This window comes from Somniosus microcephalus, chromosome 19, assembly GCF_052327205.1.
Source record: "Somniosus microcephalus isolate GS21.2 chromosome 19, FLI_Smic_1.0, whole genome shotgun sequence".
Taxonomy (NCBI): domain Eukaryota; kingdom Metazoa; phylum Chordata; class Chondrichthyes; order Squaliformes; family Somniosidae; genus Somniosus; species Somniosus microcephalus.
The window spans coordinates 6393170-6408035 of NC_141005.1; the positions used below are offsets into that span (position 1 = coordinate 6393170).

The 14866-nt window shown below is 47.0% G+C and overlaps 1 protein-coding gene across 2 annotated transcripts in view; it reads left to right on the forward strand.

Moving 5' to 3' along the window:
- adgrd1 (adhesion G protein-coupled receptor D1) overlaps nt 1-14866 on the forward strand; it is a 349877-nt gene that overhangs the window by 256296 nt on the left and 78715 nt on the right. The window lies entirely within an intron of this gene.

Here is a 14866-nt window from a genome sequence, read left to right on the forward strand (position 1 = left end):
GAGAGCGTGTTTCAGAACAGAAAGAACAGCGAGAGTTCTAAAAATGGGCGACACAGACATAAAACGCTTCAAAAACTGTGGATATTGTGGAAACAACTGGCATGGAGAAAAGGAGTACTGCCCTGCCAAAGGAAGGCAATGTACTAAATGTGGTAAACGGAACCACTTTGCTAAAGTTTGCAAGACTGTTTTCGGAAAAACAGTACACACAGTGAGTGACAACCAAATGCCAGATAGAGAGCCAAATGCAGAGGAACTGTTTATTGATTCTGTGTCACAGAAAAAACAGATTTCAGAGACTGAGCAAGCTTTTGCCGATATTGAGATAGGAAAACAGGGCAAAGAGCTTAAGATTAAACTAGACACTGAATCTCAGGTTAATGTAATTCCTCTGAGTGAGTATCACAGCTTGAAGGATGAGTGCGAGCTACAGCCCACCTCACACAGACTGACCGGCTATGGGGGTGAGCGGCTCATTGTAAAAGGCACATGCGTGATGAAATGCAAGTACAAAGAAAGCGACATGATGTTGAACTTTTACATTGTTGACACTCAAGCACCTCCAGTGCTAGGTCTAAAGGCACGTTTAGACATGGACCTCGTCAAGCTAGTGCTATCATTGACAGCACCAGTTGATAAGCAGACAGTCATGGAGGAGTTTGCTGATGTTTTCAAAGGAATCGGACTATTCCCAGGTGAATGCAATATTCACCTTGACCCAGCAGCAACCCCTGTGGTTTGCCCACCGAGAAGGATACCCCTTGCTCTACATAGTCGCCTGAAGGAGGAGCTGCAGAGCATGGAGAATACAGAAATCATCGTCCAGGAAACAGAACCAACAGAGTGGGTCAACGCGTTAGTAGTGGTTGAGAAACCACGTACAGGCAAGCTCAGAGTCTGTCTCGACCCCAGAGATTTGAGCAAGGCTATCAAACGCCCTCACTACCCTCTACCAATGCTAGATGACATCACACCCAAGCTAGTGGGAGCACGTTACTTCAGTGTAATGGACGCACGATCAGGATACTGGACTATCAAGCTCACGGAAGAGTCATCTAAGCTAACAACGTTCAACACACCATTTGGACGCTACCGATTTCTGTGTTTACCATTTGGTCTTATCTCAGCTCAGGATGAATTCCAGTGGAAGATCGACAAAACCTATGAAGGCCTTGACGGAGTAGTCGCAATCGTAGACGACATCCTCATCTATGGCAGGAATAGAGAGGAACATGACAGGAACCTCCGTGCAATGCTACAAAGATCACGGGAGAAAGGTATCCGGCTCAACCCCGAGAAAAGCATAATCGGATCCACCGAGATCAGTTATTTCGGGCATCGCCTCTCAACTGATGGCATTAAGCCGGATCCAGAGAAAATCTCCGCCATCAAGAAGATGGAGCCGCCGAAGAACCGCGCAGAGCTAGAGACAGTACTAGGCATGGTTAACTACTTAGCCAAGTTTGCCCCGAGCCTCTCCGAAATCAATGCACCCATGCGTCAGATGCTCAAACAATCCAATGAGTTCCTGTGGGACAAACAACATGACACAGCATTTCAGAAAATGAAAGACCTAATCACCAGAGAACCAGGACCAGTTCTTGCCTACTTCGACCCCAACAAAGAGCTCAGACTACAAGTGGACGCGTCAAAGTATGGACTAGGTGCAGTATTACTGCAAGAAGGAAAGCCCATCGGCTACGCTTCCAGATCTCTCACAGACAGTGAAATCAACTATGCTCAAATCGAGAAAGAGCTATTTGCAATTCTGTTCGGATGTAAGCGTTTCCACCAATACGTCTATGGCCGACAAGTCATTGTGGAATCCGACCACAAGCCCCTTGAGTCAATCATGAGGAAACCACTAGCCGCAGCCACACCAAGGCTACAGTACACTTCACACCTAATCTCAGCTGTCTTTTGTCTCCACCGGCCTATTACCATCTTGTCTGGTTTTGAATACCTTTTAATGTCTCTTTTACTTCTTTTGTTTGATCGCAGCCCTGCCTTCAATCTATTTTATTTCCTTTCCAGTTTTGAAAAAGGGTTTCGACCCGAAATGTCAACTCAAATTTCTCTCCACGGATGTTGCCTGACCTGCTGAGTTTTTCCAGCATTTTCTGTTGTTATTTCGGATTTCCAGCATCTGCAGTATTTTGCTATTGTACAGAGGATGATCCTTCAGCTACAGAAGTATGACTTCACAATCATTCACCTTCCAGGCAAAGACATTCCTGTCACAGACACACTCTCCAGAAAGCCTCTTAGCTACCAGGATAGCAGCCTCAGTGAAGGCATGGATGTGCAGGTGCACATGGTGTACAACAGCTTACCTGTGAGTGACTCAAAACTGAAGGAGATCCGAGCAGGAACAGAGAAAGATTCACAACTCACACTGCTGAGCAAAGTCATACATGAAGGATGGCCTGAGGAAAGGAGGAAATGCCCTCAGAGCATATCTGAATTCTGGAACCACAGAGACGAACTGTCACAAATCAACGGAATCGTCTTCAAAGGGGAGAAAATCATCATTCCTACCAGTCTCAGAGAAGAGATGTTGACAAAAATTCATGCTGGACATATGGGCATGGAAAAATGCAAACAAAGAGCACGTGACATTATGTTTTGGCCCGGAATGTGCAAACACATTGAGGACATTGTCAGAAAATGTTCCATTTGTCTAGAACGGCGCCCATCAAATGTCAAAGAGCCCATGATACCCCACCGTATCCCAGACAGGCCCTGGCAGGTCGCGGCAACGGATCTGTTCACATGGAACAACGAGGACTACATAGTGACTGTTGATTACTATAGCAGATTTTTTGAATTGGACAAGCTTCACTGCACCACATCTGCAGCCGTGATCCACAAGCTAAAGGCAGCCTTTGCCAGGCATGGCATAGTAGAGACTTTAGTCTCAGACAATGGCCCCCAATACAAATCAAAAGAGTTCGAGTCATTTGCCAAGGCATGGAATTTTACACATGTCACATCAAGCCCACATTACCCTCAAAGTAATGGCCTTGCTGAAAAAACTGTCCAGATTGCAAAAACACTCATGGACAAAGCCAAAGCGGACAAAAGAGACCCCTACATCAGTCTCCTTGAGTACCGCAACACTCCGGTTGACAACTTCAAGTCACCAGCACAGCTGTTGATGAGCCGCAGACTTCGCTCAATCCTTCCAAGCACCAACCAGCAGCTGCAGCCAGAGGTCGTCAGCTGCAAGCAAGTGCATGCAAAATGTGTACAGAGACAGCAACACCAAAAGAGATACTATGACAGGTCAGCTAGACTACTGCCGCCGCTGCACAATGGAGAATCCGTCAGAATCCAGGAGCATGACTACAGGAAGCCAGCAGTCGTCATCCAGCCAGCTGACACTGAGCGATCGTATCACGTCCGCACCCCAGAAGGACAGGTGTACTGCCGCAATCGCAGGCACCTCCTGAACACCAAGGAACAACACCGTCATTCCGACGAGAGGATCAGTTCAACAGAGTGTGATGAACAGAGCAATACACAAAACACATCATACTTACCTGAACCTGAACCTGAACCTGATTTGTTGACCGATTCAGGAGCATGCTCAGTTCCATACCACACAAGGTCGGGACGAGAGGTCAAGCCTAGAGTTATCCTTGACTTGTGAACTGTCAAAGGGTGTAGGCGGATCGCTGCCCTAAAAAAAAACTGTACATCGTTATTGAAACGTTGAGATGTTTTCAGCGCTAGTTAAATGCTGAGTTTACTTATATGTTCATGCTACTGAGAACATTAGGTAGAAGAAAGGTTTAAAAGTAATGCATAACATTTTTCTTTTAAAAGAAAGGGGATGTGACATTTGCATACTGAATTATCATTGGCCCGCAGGCATCTGTAAGGACTACTATTGTTTTAGAAGACCCAGGGGTCCTGACTCCATTTTGTCCACACTGCTGTGTGTTTAAGATCACAGACCTGATGCTTCATAAAAGAGTTTAAACTGTAATACTCCGTTGTCCTGCAATTTATTATTTTTGTACAAAGTGTGCAAAACAAGACACCCCCTAAGCTAAAATAGTGAGCGTCAGTGATGGCCTGGAGTCTTGTTACTCCTAGTGACACTACAGGAGCTGATTATAGCGCCCTTTACCACCTCAGGACGTCCCAAAGCACTTTACAGCCAATGAAGTACTTTCTGAAGTGTAGCCGCTGTTGTAATATAACCACACGGACTGCAGCGGTTCAAGAAGGCGGCTCACCACCACCTTCTCAAGGGCAATTAGGGATGGGCAATAAATGCTGGCCTTGCCAGTAATGTCCACATCCCATAAATGAATTAAAAAAAAATGTGACAGCCAATTTTTGCACAGTAAGCTCCCACAAACAGCAACGGGATGAATGACCAGATCATCGGTTTTAGTGATGTTAGCTGAGGGAAAAATATTGGCCAGTACACTGGGGAGAACTCCCCTGCTCTTGAACATAAGAATTAGGAGCAAGAGTAAGTCATATGGCCCCTCGAGCCTGCTCCGCCATTCAGTAAGATCATGTCTGATCTTCGACCTCAACTCCACTTTCCCGCCCGATCCCCATAGCCCTTGATTCCCCTAGAGTCCACTTCTTCGAAATAGTGGCCGTGGGATCTTTTACATCCGCCTGAGAGGGCAGACGGGGCCTCGGTTTAACGTCTCATCCAAAAGACGGCACCTCCGACAGTGCAGCGGAGTACTCCCTCAGTACTGGCACCGGGAGGGTCAGCCTGGATTACTTGCTCAAGTCTCTGGAGCGATACTCGAAGCCACGACCTTCTGACTCAGCAGTGAGCGTGCTGCCCACTGAGCCAGAGCTGAGATTATTCCGGGGGAAGCCAATGACCAGAATGGTTGGATTCTGTACTGCTGGAAGCCTGGTTCGAAAACCTCCCATTCACGAGTGAAACCGATAGGAGATGGAGCCTGTAATTAATCCTGCCGTTCGTGTCTCTGGTGTTTTACGTCTCGAATCTCTCGAGCACACACTGATTTCTTCTTTTTGTTCTGTGAGTGTGCCGGAACCAGGCAGTAGAAAAAGAAAATTTATAAAGGAAATCGGTTTTAGGAGGTGACAAGGTGACCAGAAGTTTCTGTGATTGATGAAAAGCAAAAACAAAAGAGGGGGGGAAATAGATTAGCAGTGAAGACGTATCGATTCTGAACAGTATGTCTGATGAATTTTCAGGCACTCTGTAACTAACGGGGGCTGCAGACTAGATTCAGCAGAAGCATTCTGCAGCCCGTCAGTGTTGATCCGCTCTGCGCTGCCAGTTTGATTGGTGGCGGAGTTGTAGACATGCTGTGGGGTAATTTTCTGGAGTCCGCGTTGCTGCTGTTGTGTGTTTATCTGTCTGAGTGCGCTGTTCAATTAGATAGATGGAGATTCTGTGCGAGCATCCACTCAAGCTCCTCAAGACGGAGAGGACTTGCATTCACACAACACCTTTTATTTCCTCAGGACGTCCCATTACCGCTGAACTATCGGTTGTTTTGTAGCAGCCAATGTGCGCACAGCAAGATCTCACAACCAGTAACAGGATAAATGACTAGCTAATCTGTTTTACTGATGGTGGTTGGGGGATAAAGATTGGTCCCAGGACACTGGGGAGGACTCCCCAGCTCTTCTTCGAAATAATGCCGTGGGATGTTTTTACGTCCACCTGAGAGGGCAGATGGGGCCTCGGTTTAACGTCTTATCCGAGAGACGACACCTCCGACAGTGCAGCGCTCCCTCAGCACTGCACTGGGAGTGTCAGCCTGGATTTTGTGCTCAAGTCTCCGGAGTGGGGCTCGAACCCACAACCTTCTGCCTCAGAGGAGAGAGTGCTATCCACTGAGCTGCTGGCTGACACCTGATGTCACACTTGGAAGATGCAGGGATAATAATGGGATATACACTGACGGTCAGGTTTCTGCTGGAGGTGACTTTTCTTGCCCTTATGTTCTGAGGCCAATAGGCATACACCATCACATTAGGCCCAGGGATGTACCCTGCTACCAACCAGCAGTGGCAGCAGCTCACCCCTCCCTGTGTTCGAATCCCTTCATGGCCTCACCCCTCCCTATCTCTGTAACCTCTTCCAGCCCTACTACCCCTTGAGATCTCTGCGCTCCTCCCGATTTTAATCGTTCCACCATTGGTGGCCGTGCCTTCAGTTGCCTGGGCCCTGAGCTCTGGAATTCCCTCCCTAAACCTCTCCGCCTCTCCCTCCTCCTTTAAGATACTCCTTAAAGTCGACCTCTTTGACCCTCATTTGTCCCAATATCTCCTTAAGTGGCTCGGTGTCTAATTTTGTTTGATAACGCTCCTGTGAAGCACCTTGGGACGTTTTACTATGTTAAAGGCACTAAATAAATACAAGATGTTCCTGTTTGCTTCATTCGACTCTGTGAGTTTGAACAGTGAGCCTGAATTAGGGCACTAGACTGCTGGATGAAGAAGCTTTGCATCTCGGTTGGAAAAACTGGCCAATTTGACATAGATAACATAGAAGATAGGAGCAGGAGTAGGCCATTTGGCCCCTCGAGCCTGCTCCGCCATTCAATGCGATCATGGCTGATCATCCAAATTCAGTACCCTGTCCCTGCTTTCTCCCCATACCCCTTGATCCCTTTAGCCTCAAGAAATATATCCAACTCCTTCTTGAATATATTTAATGAATTGGCCTCTACTGCCTTCTGTGGTAGAGAATTCCACAGGTTCACCACTCTCTGGGTGAAGAAATTCCTCCTCATTTCTGTCCTAAATGGCTTACCCCTTATCCTTAGACTGTAACCCCTGGTTCTGGACTCCCTGACCATCGGGAACATCCTTCCTGCATCTAGTCTGTCCAGTCCTATCAGAATTTTATAAGTTTCAATGAGATCCCCTCTCATTCTTCTAAACTCCAGCGAGTATAAGTCCAATCGACCCAATTTCTCCTCATACGTCATTCCTGCCATCCCAGGTATCAGCCTGGTGAATCGTCGCTGAACTCCTTCCATGGCAAGAACATCCTTCCTCAGATAAGGCGACCAAAACTACACACAATACTCAAGATGTGGTCTCACCAAGGCCCTGTACAACTGCAGCAAGACATCCTTGTTCCTGTACTCGAACCCTCTCGCTACGAAGGCCAACATACCATTTGCCTTCTTAACCGCCTGCTGCACCTGCATGCTTACCTTCAGCGACTAGTGCACAAGGACACCCAGGTCTTGTTGCACTTCCCCTTCTCCCAATCTATTGCCATTCAGATAATAATCTGCCTTCCTGTTTTTGCCACCAAAGTGGATAACCTCACATTTATCCACGTTATATTGCATCTGCCATGCTTCTGCCCAATCACCCAACCTGTCCAAATCATCCTGGAGTTTCTCTGCATCCTCCTCACAGCACACACGCCCACCCAGCTTTGTGTTGTCTGCAAATTTGGAGATATTACATCTAGTTCCCTTGTCTAGATCATTAATATATATTGTGAATAGCTGGCGTCCAAGGACCGATCCCTGCGGTACCCCACTAGTCACTGCCTGCCACTCGGAAAAAGAGCCGTTTATTCCAACTCTTTGCTTTCTGTCTGCCAACCAGTTCTCTATCCAAGTCAATACCTTGCCCCCAGATTGAGCAAGATTGTGTCGCATATCTCCACCACTGCTTCCTTTCACTTGTCATGCCTGATACACAAGGGCCTCGCCTCGGAGTCAGAAGGTTGTGGGTTCAAGTCCCACTCCAGGGACCTGAGCACAACTATCCAGGCCGACACTCCCAGTGCAGTACTGAGGGAGTGCTGCACTGTCAGAGGTGCTGTCTTTCGGATGAGACATTAAACCGAGGCCCCGTCTGCACTCTCAGGTGGACGTAAAACATCCCACTGCCACTATATCTAAGAAGAGCTGGGGAGTTCTCCCCGGTGTCCTGGGGCCAATATTTATCCCTCAATCAACATCAGTCAAAAACATTATCTGGTCGTTATCACACTGTTGTTTGTGGGAGCTTGCTGTGCGCAAATTGGCTGCTGCGTTTCCTACATTATAATAGAGACCACCCTTCAAAAAGTACTTCATTGGCTGTGAAGCACTTTGGGACGTCCTGAGGTGGTGAAAGGCGCTGGAGAAATGCAAGTCTTTCTTTTTAATGATCATCATTCAGATGTTCTTGAGTCTTCTTGTGACATTGCAGTAAAATTATTGCTGAAGTAACAGACTCTCTGGAGTAAGATTGCTAGGCAGCTACTTGAAAAGATTCCTTCGTATGAATTTAACATTTGCATTCGACCAAATTTGAAGGAAGGTAGAGATTACTTATTCTTCACTGCTGGACATGGGGTGGCGTCTCGTGAACGCTGGTTTCTGATTTCCACAGGGGATGTACTGAGATCATAAAATGTTTCCTGTCGAAGATGTGTTCATGGAAACCTTGAAGATTGATGATTTAATTTTTTTGAGATCCTTATCCAGAATGTGATCATGATTGTATTAAACACAAACACTTGGCAATGTGATACGCGCAGACAACATTATTGCCTTCATTTCTCTAACCAAATTGAGCTGACAACCTGGCATTAGTGCACGATGGAGATTCATTGAAGGATACGCGGGCTGTGACAGTAGACACATTGCATTGATAGACAGCCATTGCTGTTTGCATCTAATAGCTGCCTCAGTGCATTTTGATGTCAGGCTATAATGGGCTAATATTTGTGAACATTGTTCATGCTGTTGATGTTGCATTTATATTGTTTCAGTGAATCCTCCATCCACTCTTCCTAATATGGGAGGCAGCGCCATTTTAACTTAACCCCTTGATGACTGAAAACTTTTTATTTCTAACCGCGAACATGCACCTCTTATCGTTCGAGTGACTGAAGACAACGGGGCACAAATTTGCCTTGGGCGGTAATGCAATATACGGGCTGTCGATCTGCAATCATCTGTTTCGCACAACTCCCCAAGACAAATTTATACTCCCTGTCTCTGTAACCTCCTCCAGCCCTACAACCCCCCGAGATCTCTGCGCTCCTCCAATTCTGCCCTCTTGAGCATCCCCCGATTGCCATCGCTCCACCATTGGTGGCCGTGCCTTCAGCTGCCTGGGCCCTAAGCTCTGGAATTCCCTCCCTAAACCTCTCCGCCTCCCTCTCCTCCTTTAAGACGCTCCTTAAAACCGACCTCTTTGACCAAGCTTTTGGTCACCTGTCCTAATATCTTCTTATGTGGCTCGGTGTCAAATTTTGTTTGATAATCGCACCTTGAGATGTTTTACTGTGTTACAGGCGTTGTATAAATACAAGTTGTTGTTATAAATGCACAGGAACAAAGGACATCATTGAAATAAGGTGTAGATCTGTGAAAGAAAGACTTGCATTTCCATAGCACCTTTCACGACCACCGGACGTCTCAAAGCGCTTTACAGCCAACGCAGTAGTTTTTGAAGTGTGGTCACTGTTGAAATGCAGGAAACATGGCAGCAAATGTGGGCACAGCAAGATCCCACAAACATCAACGACCAGATAATCTGTTTTTAATGATGTTGTTTGAGGGCTAAGTATTGGCCAGGACACCGGGGGAGAACTCCCCCTGCAGTATCTTCTTCCAATAGTGCTGAGAGGGCAGACGGGGCCTCGGTTTAACGTCTCATCTGAAAGATGGCCCCTCCGACAGTGCAGCACTCCCTCAGCGTCAGCCTAAATTTCATGCTCAAGTCTCTGGAGTGGGACTTGAATTCACAGTCATCCGACTCTGAGGCGAGAAGTGCAGCCCACTGAGCCAGGGCTGACAATCAACTCTATCCCCACCTGTCCTGTGCACACACGCACTCCTACACCCAGTGAGGGAGGTATTAAAAACATAGAAACATAGAAGATAGGAGCAGGAGTAGGCCATTTGGCCCCTCGAGCCTGCTCCGCCATTTAATGAGATCATGGCTGATCATCCAAACTCAGTACCCTGTCCCTGCTTTCTCCCCATATCCCTTGATATATCTAACTCCTTCTTGAATATATTTAATGAATTGGCCTCAACTGCCTTCTGTGGTAGAGAATTCCACAGGTTCACCACTCTCTGGGTGAAGAAATTTCTCCTCATCTCTGTCCTAAATGGCTTACCCCTTACCCTTAGACTGTGACCCCTGGTTCTGGACTCCCCCACCACTGGGAACATCCTTCCTGCATCTAGTCTGTCTAGTCCTGTTAGAATTTTATAAGTCTCATTCTTCTAAACTCCAGCGAGTATAAGCCCAATCGACCCAATCTCTCCTCATACGTCATTCCTGCCAACCCAGGTATCAGTCTGGTGAATCTTCGCTGCACTCCCTCCATGGCAAGAACATCCTTCCTCAGATAAGGCGACCAAAACTGCACACAATACTCAAGGTGTGGTCTCACCAAGGCCCTGTACAACTGCAGCAAGACATCCTTGTTCTTGTACTCGAACCCTCTCGTTACGAAGGCCAACATACCATTTGCCTTCTTAACCGCCTGCTGCACCTGCATGCTTACCTTCAGCGACTGGTGCACAAGGACACCCAGGTCTCGTTGCACTTCCCCTTCTCCCAATCTATTGCCGTTCAGATAATAATCTGCCTTCCTGTTTTTGCCACCAAAGTGGATAACCTCGCATTTATCCACATTATACTGCATCTGCCATGCTTCTGCCCAATCACCCAACCTGTCCAAATCATACTGCAGTTTCTCTGCATCTTCCTCACAGCACACACGCCCACCCAGCTTTGTGTCGTCTGCAAACTTGGAGATATTACATCTAGTTCCCTTGGTCAGTGAATAGCGATCGGGTGTGAGAAGCCTTGTTGATTTGTTCCTAAACCCCCACTTTAGCCTCAGGCCTATTGTAGCACCTCCATTGTCACACTACCTGAGTCTAGGTAGCTCAGCGAACTCATCCCCGGTACGAGTGGACTTACACCTTCCAGTGAAGGAAACCATAATCTTATCTCGCGTTTGATTCTGCTGCGGAAAAGTTTATCTGGTCTCAAAAGATTAACTTCACCACACAGAAGATTGTTCAGACACTCGCCTCTCTCTGCTTTAATTTGCTGGACCCTTTTTGGCTTCGCTCCAATCCCTGGAGGATCCACTGCTGAACGACCAAAGGTGACAGTGGGTCTGGCTTGAATGGATGAAAAACAGTCGTCTTTCGCAGTCACTCGCATGTCTAAGTCTCAGAATTACGATCCGATGCCACTGCGATAAAATGCTAAGACAAGGCCAGCTTTAAGGAGCCATGGGAACAGGAGGAGGCCATTCAGCCCCTCGAGCCTGTTCTGTGAGATTTCAATGGCTGATCTATATTCTAACTCCATCCACCTGCCTTGGCTCCATATCCTTTCATACCCTTGTCTAACACGCTCATAGTTAAAATTATTAATTGAGCTAGCATCTACTGCTTTTTGTGGGAGTGAGCTTTGTGGGGGGTATACCTGCATGCAACCAGAATAAGGAGCATCAACACCGCGAAGGTAATCTCACCAACCAGACGGGCAGATTTTGAAATGATCACTGACAGATTTATACCCACATTTTTTCTGTCCCAGAGCTCTAACCTGGGACTGCACCGTTTCTAAAACCAAACATTTGATTTGCTCCTGGATTTTCTCCTGTTCTAGCCCATCTCTTTGATTCAACCTGAAGGCATGTATCGTAGGAACAGGAAGGGGCCATTCAGCCCTCTGAGATTTCTGTGCTCCACTCCTCCAATTCTGGCCTCTTGCCCATCCCCGATTTACATCGCTCCACCATTGGCGGCCGTGCCTTCAGCTGCCTGGGCCCCGAGCTCTGGAATTCCCTCCCTAAACCTCTCCGCCTCTCTCTCCTCCTTTAAGATGCTCCTTAAAACCGACCTCTTTGACCAAGCCTGTCCTAATATCTCCTGTGTCTCGATGTCAACTCTTACTTGACAGTGATCCTGTGAAGCGCCTTGGGACGTTTTACTACATTAAAGGCGCTGTATAAATGCAAATTATTGTTGTCATGTCTGTTTCACCAGTCAGTTAGATCATGATCGATCTATACCTCAACTCCATTCGCTGGCCTTTGCTCCCTATTGGGAGATTTAATGGAGGTGTTCAAAATGAGGAGGGGTTTGAAAGACTAAATAAGGAGAAACTGTTTCCAGTGGCGGGAGGGGTGGGTCAGTAACCAGAGGACACGGATTGAAGATAATCGGCAAAAGAACCAGGGAGGAGACGAGGAAACATTTAATTTTTACGCAGCGAGTTGTTGTGATCTGGAATGCGCTGCCTGAAGGGACGGTGGAAGCAGATTCAATAATAACTTTCAGAAGGGAATTGGATAAATACTTGAAAAGGAGAAATTTGTAGGGCTGTGGGGAAAGAGCAGGGGGGAGTGGGACTGATTGGAGAGAATCTTTCAAAGAGCCGGCACAGGCACGATGGGCCGAATGGGATTCTTCAGTGCTGTACGATTCTATGATTCTTTGTCAGCTGTAGCTCAGTGGGCAGCACACTCGTCTCTGAGTCAGAAGGTCATGGGTTCAAGTCCCATTCCAGAGACTTGAGCACAGAATCCTAGGCTGACACTCCCAGTGCAGTGCTGGGAGTGCCGCACTGTCGGAGGTGCCGTCTTTCGGATGGGACGTTAAACCGAGGCCCTGTCTGCTCTCTCAGGTGGACATAAAAGATCCCACGGCCACTATTTCGAAGAAGAGTTGGGGAGTTCTCCCTGGTGTCCTGGCCAATATTTATCCCTCAATCAACATAATTAAAAACAAATGATCTGGTCATTATCACATTGCTGTTTGTGGGAGCTTGCTGTGCACAAATTGGCTGCTGCGTTTCCCACATTACAACAGTGACCACACTTCAAAAAGTACTTCATTGGCTGTAAAGCGCTTTGAGACGTCCGGTGGTTGTGAAAGGCGCTATAGAAATGCAAGTCTTTCTTTCTTTCTAATGATTTTCAGGATTGTTTCACTTTATTACCGGTCACTTGTAGGCCGTGAGCACTCCTGAGCAGTTTGTCACAACTCCTGGTCAACGCTGCACCGTCACAGAATCGTGTTATGCAAATGAAGTTTCCTTTCATGTCACTGTTGTGGCAAAAACCAGTTGTGTAGAAAGCCGCAGTATGTGTGCGTCGGATACACTCCTCCTCCCAGTGCTAACCTATCACATCTCCAGCCTTCAGACCCTCAAAATAAAGACAGCCCAAGCAGTACAGGAAACTTTTGATTTACCAGCACCTAAATAACCGGAAATCTCAGTTAACCGGCAAAATTCAGGAGTAAGTTCAGGTAAGTTTTACTTCGTATTGTACTTGCCTTCCTCGATCTGTTGCTGTGCAAGGGTGTGGCTGCAGCTGTTGCTAAGCTACAGAGACGCTTGGAACTTGTGGCCATTGTCCTGAACCTGTTGCTAAGCAACAGGGTTTGTTGCTTTATACGGAGCTCTCATCTCTCCGTATCTTTTACTATAGCTTTCGGTTATCCGGAATTTTTGATGAACCGGCACCACGTCGGTCCCGTCGCTGCCGGATAAAATTTTTTTTCCTGTACTTGGGATAGCTGTCGAGAATGGGAAGGTGAGATACACTCAGCTAGCCTCATCGCCCACTGCAGTGCAAGGGGCACGAGCGTGAATTGCGTCTCTCTTCTCGAACCGCAGTCAAACCGAGCTAATACAAGATGTATTTTCTACAACAAAAATTGATCCTCGCTACAAAAATGGTGCCTTTGTGGTTCAGCAGTATTTACGATGCAGTTAGAGTTGACCTGAACTTCCTCTGTGAGTTTAGCCTTTCATTTTATTGTGTTTTTTCAAAGTACAGGCTTCTTTGTTAGATTTTAAAATCAATGTGCTGACATTTTAACCCATAATCTAGGTTGACACCAGTGCGGAACTGAAGGAGATGACAGCTTTTGGATGAGACGTTACACCGAGGCCCTGCCTGTTCAGATAGATGTAAAAGATCCCACAGCACTATTTGAAGAAGAGCAGGGGAGGTGTCCTGGCTAACGTTTATCCCTCAACATCACCAAAACAGATTAACTGTTTATTTATCTCGTTGCTGTTTCTGGCAGCTTGCTGTGCGCAAATTGGCTGCTGCGTTTGACTATAAAACAACAGGGGCTACACTTCAAAAGTAATTCATTGGCTGTAAAGTGCTTTAAGAACAAAAGAATTAGGAGCAGGAGTCGGCCATTTGGCCCCTCGAGTCTGCTCCGCCATTCAATAAGATCATGGCTGATCTTCTACCTCAACTCCACTTTCCCGCCCAATCCCCAGATCTCTTGATTCCCCCAGAGTCCAAAAATCTATCGATCTCAGCCTTGAATATACTCAGAGACTCAGCATCCACAGCCCTCTGGGGCAGAGAATTCCAAAGATTCACCACCCTCTGAGTGAAGAAATTCCTCCTCATCTCGGTCTTGAATGGCCGACCCCTTATCCTGAGACTGTGACCCCTAGTTCTGGACTCCCCAGCCGGGGGAAACAACCTCTCAGCATCTACCCTGTCAATCCCCCTCAGAATCTTATATGTTTCAATGAGATCACCTCTCATTCTTCTAAACTCCAGAGAGTATCGGCCCATTCTACACAATCTCTCCTCATAGGACAGCCCTCTCATCCCAGGAATCAATCTAGTGAACCTTCGTTGCACCGCCTCCAAGGCAAGTATATCCTTCCTCAGATAAGGAGACCAAAACTGTGCACAGTACTCCAGGTGTGGTCTCACCAAGGCCCTGTACAATTGTAGCAAGACTTCCTTACTCTTATACTCCAACCCCCTTGCAATAAAGGCCAACATGTCATTTGCCTTCCGAATTGCTTGCTGTACCTGCATGCTAGCTCTGTGCTTCCTGTACGAGGACACCCAAATCTCTCTGAACGCCAA